Source organism: Oncorhynchus keta, chromosome 18 (assembly GCF_023373465.1).
Source record: "Oncorhynchus keta strain PuntledgeMale-10-30-2019 chromosome 18, Oket_V2, whole genome shotgun sequence".
Taxonomy (NCBI): Eukaryota; Metazoa; Chordata; class Actinopteri; order Salmoniformes; family Salmonidae; genus Oncorhynchus; species Oncorhynchus keta.
Window position 1 is genome coordinate 26692270 of NC_068438.1, and position 6000 is coordinate 26698269.

Consider the following 6000-nt stretch of genomic DNA (forward strand, 5'->3'; position numbering starts at 1 on the left):
CCATTTGGAAGAGCCATTTGCGACCAAGCTTTCACTTCCTGACTGATGTCTTGAGATGTTTCTTCAATATATCCACATAATTTTCCTTCTTCATTATGCCATGTATTTTGTGAAGTTCACCAGTCCCTCCTGCAGCAAAGCACCCCCACAACATGATGCTGCCACCCCCATGCTTCACGGTTGGGATGGTGTTCTTCGGCTTGCTAGCCTCCCTGTCACGTTCTGACCTTAGTTCTTTTGTTATGTCTTTCATTTTAGTATGGTCAGGGCGTGAGTTGGGCGGGTTGTCTATGTTCCTTTTTCTATGATTTGGGATTTCCGTGTTTGGCCTGGTATGGTTCTCAATCAGAGGCAGCTGTCATTCGTTGTCCCTGATTGAGAACCATACTTAGGTAGCCTGGTTTCACTTTTGAGTTGTGGGTGATTATTTTCTGTGTCAGTGTTTGTTCCACACGAAACTGTTTCGGTTTTGTTATTTCACGTTGTCATTTATTGTTTTGATCAGTGTTCATTATTCTTATTAAGCAATATGGACATTTACCACGCTCCGCATTGGTCCGTCAATCGTTACACACACCCCTTTTCCTCCAAACGTAACGATGGTCATTATGGCTAAACAGTTCTAATCGTTGTCCCCATGTGCAGTTGCAACCCGTAGTCTGGCTTTTTATGGTGGTTTTGGAGCAGTGGCTTCTTCCTTGCTGAGCGGACTGACAGGTTATGTCGATATAGGACTTTTAGATACTTTTGTACCTGTTCCTCCAGCATCTTCACAAGGTCCTTTATTGTTGTTCTGGGATTGATTTGCACTTTTCGCACCAAAGTACGTTCATCTCTAGTAGACAAAACACATCTCCTTTCTGAGCAGTATGACAGCTGCGTTGTCCCATGGTGTTTATACTTGCATACTATTGTTTGTACAGATGAACATCGTACCTTCAGGCGTTTGTAAATTGCTTCCAAGGATGAGCCATACTTTTGGAGGTCTACATATTTTTTCTGAGGTCTGTGCTGATTTCTTTTCATTTCCCCATGATGTCAAGCAAAGAGGCACTGAGTTTGAAGGTAGGCCTTGAAATACATCCACAGGTATACCTCAAATTGACTGAAATTATGTCAATTAGCCTATCAGAAGCTTCTAAAACCATGACATAATTTTCTGGAATTTTTCAATCTGTTTAAAGGCACAGTCAATTTAGTGACCCACTGGAATTATGATATAGTGAATTATAAGTGAAATAATCTGTCTGTAAACAATTGTTGGAAAAATTAGTTGTGTCATGCACAAAGTAGAGGTCCTAACCGACTTACCAAAACTGTAGATTGTTAACAAGAAATTTGTGGAGTTTTAATGACTCCAACCTAAGTGTATGTAAACTTCCAACTTCAACTGTATAAATTTGGCATGGCTAACAAATGTTTATAGTGCTGTAGAAGCTGTGTTTATTACGCTCTTGTCTGGGACAATATTGACAATCCGGAGTTCCAATCCACAATTGTTTTCTTGTGGCGGATTACAGGAATGAGGTTGCTATCCTAAGTATACCTTATGGAGGAGCGGGAACTGTGAAGAGACACTATCCTCCAAATTTCAATTCAGCGCGAACTTATGGGGGAAACGCAAATTGGAACTTTCTCGTTCTCAACTCCTGTGGTTGGATGCCGCTCGGCCTTGATGGATGTATCCCCGCCTTGTCAATCTGTCCCTATCCGAGTGGCCTGTGCTACCTGGAACTTGCCAGCCAAGGAAGTCATCTCCATCTGCTTCTCCTCCTCCATCTTGCAGTGGAGTAGATATAGAAGAGCAAAAGAGGATTGTTCCAATCAGTGCTGGTATCACATCACAAGTCGTGGAAAATCGAAAGCACTGGCATGCTGCTAAGCGGACTGGAGTATCTGCGAGAGGTTCGGGGCAGATTGACATAAGGAACAGCTTCGCCGCACTGGTGCCTGATCTACCTGCGCCTTCATCACTGGGACTGCCTGTGTCTGTGACGGCTGTGCTTACTCCAACTACTATGATTCCAGCAGTGGCTCCGTCATCAAGTTCTGCTCCTTTCCCTCTCTTTGGATCTGACGGTGCACTACCTGCTGTGGGAGGTCTGGACGTATCGCCGGGAGCAGCGGGCGTATGCTATCCTGCTTGTCATGGCCCGTGAAAGGTTCAATGAATTGTGTGATGGGTAAGAATGGGCAGAATTCTCCATCCGCTTCTCCGGCCATTGTATTGGGCAGTTCAATGGTGAGGTTTCTCAGTCCGTGGAGTAATAACGTTGTGCTATCCAGGAGCACGAGTTCAGGACATCAAACAGCTGCTCGGAACAGTTTAAACCTGCATCAGGAAATTGAAGATGGATTTTAAAGAAATTATTGGGTTTCTGCTTGACATCAACAACACCCCATAATATCTGGCCCTGCGCCCTCCCTAACTCTTGGCATTGAATGTTTCAGCAGACTTTTAGCCCCCCTTAACTGGCTATTGCAGCTCTGTCGGTGTAACATTTTTGATACCTTCTGGAACAAAGTTTTATAGGAGGATGGAATCCACCCTACCTATGTTAAGCTTCCCAGTAAAGCAATGAAAACAAGCAAGCATCCCAGAAAAGGGCTAAAAATAGCCCATGTTAACATATGTAGCTTAAGAAATAAGGTTCATGAAATCAATAATTTGCTAGTAACAAATGACATTCATATTCTGACAATCTCTGAAACTCACTTAGGTAATACCTTTGTTGTTACAGTGGAAGAAATACATGGTTGTAAAATCATCAACAAAAAAAGACAGAAATGCCAAAGATGAAGGTTTATATTCAGAACCACATTCCTGTAAAGCTTAGAGAGTATCTCATGTTAAATACTGTTGAACTAATATGGCTCCAGGTTAATCTGCCTCACCTAAAGCCCATTCTGGTGGGAAGCTACTTTTGACCACCAAGTACTAACAGTCAGTATCTGGATTTTTTAAAATGTATTTTAAATTGAACCTTTATTTAAGTAAGCAAGTCAGTTGAGAACAAATTCTTATTTACAATGAAAACCTACACCAGCCGAACCCGGACAACGCTGGGCCAATTGTGCACCGCCCTATGAGACTCCCAATCACTTCCAGTTGTGAAACAGCCTGGATTTGAACCAGGGTGTAACGTCGTTCTTCGTTTGTGGAAAGAGAGTCGGACCGAAATGCAGCGTAGTGGTTACTCATGACATTAATAGAAAAAGTGACACATGAAATAACGATACAAAATACAAAACAACAAACGGAACGTGAAACCTAATTACAGACTATCAGGTGAAACTACACAGAGACAGGAACAATCACCCACGAAATACAAAGCGGAACCAGGCTACCTAAATACGGTTCCCAATCAGAGACAACGAGAATCACCTGACTCTGATTGAGAACCGCCTCAGGCAGCCAAGCCCATACAACACCCCTACTCAGCCGCAATCCCAATAATACAAAAACCCCAATACGAAATACAACAACATAAACCCATGTCACACCCTGGCCTGACCAAATAATAAAGAAAACACAAAATACTAAGACCAAGGCGTGACACAGGGTGTCTGTAGTGACACCTCTAGCACTGAGAAGCAGTGCCTTAGACCACTATGCCACTCAGGAGCCCAACGTGAGAAATGCTTGATAATGTGTGTAATATCAACAGAGAGGTATATTTTCTGGGTGGTTTCAATATTGACTGTCCACTCAAGAAAAAGCTTCAACATGTAACTAGTGCTTGCAATATGGAGGAGAAATCTCTCATGGTTCAAAGTGGAGGAGGGATTGACTTCATCACTACTCGTTTTTGTAAGAAGTATTGACATGCTGAATGCACCTAGTTGTCTGTTTAAACTACTTGCAAACAGCTCAGACCCCCATGCATACCCCACAAGACATGTTACCAAAGTTCCATTCACAATCCCAAGTCAACAACAGACTATGGGAGGCGCACAGTACTACATAGAGTCATGCCTACATGGAACTTTATTCCACATCAGGTAACTGATGCAAGCAGTATAATCAGATTTAAAAAACAGATAAAAATACATTTACATTACATTTAAGTCATTTAGCAGACGCTCTTATCCAGAGCGACTTACAAATTGGTGCATTCACCTTATGACATCCAGTAGAACAGCCACTTTACAATAGTGCATCTAAACCTTTTAAGGGGGGGTGAGAAGGATTACTTATCCTATCCTAGGTATTCCTTAAAGAGGTGGGTAAGGTGAAATATATTAATAAATAAATATTTCATAAGGTGAAATACACCTTATGGAACAGCGGGAAGTGTGAAGAGACACACACACAGGCACAGACACAGATACACATGATAAGACAGGCACTCTACACACACCTAGACATGGATTTTGTATTGTAGATACAGTTCATTCGGAAAGTATTCAGACCCCTTGACTTTTCCAAACTGTGTTACGTTACAGCCTTAAATCGATTACATACATTATTTTCCTCAGCAATCTACACACAATACCCCACAATGACAAAGCTTCTGTTTTTGCTGTGTCATTATGGGGTATTGTGTGTAGATTGTTGAGAGGAAAAAATATATTTAATCAATTATAGATTAAGGCTGTAACGTAACAAAATGTGGAAAAAGTCAAAGGGGTCTGAATTCTTTCTGAATGCACTGTATGTAACAGTAGAGTAGTGGCCTGAGGGAACACACTTAATGAATTGTGTAAAGTGTTGTGAAATGTAATGTCATGTCATCTTATAAATTGTATATAACTGCCTTAATGTTGTTGGACTCCACGAAGAGTAAGGAAAGGGGAAAAGGGGATTCCTAGTCAGTTGTACAACTGAATGCATTCAACTGAAATGTGTCTTCCGCATTTAACCCAACCCCTCTGAATCAGAGAGGTGCGGGGGGTTGCCTTAATCGACATCCACATCTTCGGTGCCTGGGGAACAGTAGCTGCTGACTTGGCAGGAACTAATGGGCATCCATAATAAACACAACTACAAATACTGTATGCGCATGGGCGCCATTGGAGGGAAAAAGGTTGATAATATACAATATTCTGGATGCACAGTGTATTCTCAGACGCTCATCTCAAACTTGATGACAAGCTGTCAGAATGCTTTAAAATCAGATTTAAAGAGCTAGGCTAATAGCAATAGTTGGCAAGGATCATCCTTATCGCCATTTTGAATAACATAATTTTTCCATGAACCTGTCAAGCAGCTTGTTTACAGAGACTCCCAGAAAGAAGGGAAGTGTGTGTCTGCTTCAGAGATGAGACAGCGTCTGGTGTGAAGACTAAAACACAGCACCACCTCGGCTTGGCCTCCCTCCTCAGAGCAGTGTGAGCATCCTGGCTCTCTGAGGAGCTCAACTAGGTCATCCAGCCCAGGGGAGGATCCTCCTGTCAGGCCAGAGCAGCACACAGTGGCCCCTGCCCAACGTTAGTCTGGGTGTCAGACTAACATGCCAGAACTTGGAGGGGGCAAGACCAGAGAGACAGAGCCGACAGCGACTAGGGGTAACATTGGCCCCAGGTAAAACCCTCCTCTTAGTACCCTTCTGTTCACACAGCTCTACAGAGCCTGGAGAGACGGCACAGTGAAAGGGGAAAGGGATGTCCTGGGATGAAGGATATCATAGAAAATGTGGAAGTTAAGATTACAGTAACTCATCAAGGTGTCCCTGACGCTATTTTACATAAACATACAATCCCAATATTACTGAAAGGAGGTCAAAAGAAGAGGTATTCATCATAGGAATAATATGGTTTGATTATGGTTTGAATTGATTTATTGTTAGTATATGGTTAAAATACTCAAAATATTCATTTTGAAAGGGTCAATGATGGCCTAACATAGAAGATGGTCAAAGTTCAATGTTGAAAGAACAATAGGATTTTAAACCTGGATGGAGCAAACATAATCTCACAAAAATGCCATTAATGCAATGGTATTGGAGAGATTGTAAGCTCCGGAGAGCAGCAGAGAAAACTCTCAGATGAGCTAACAAT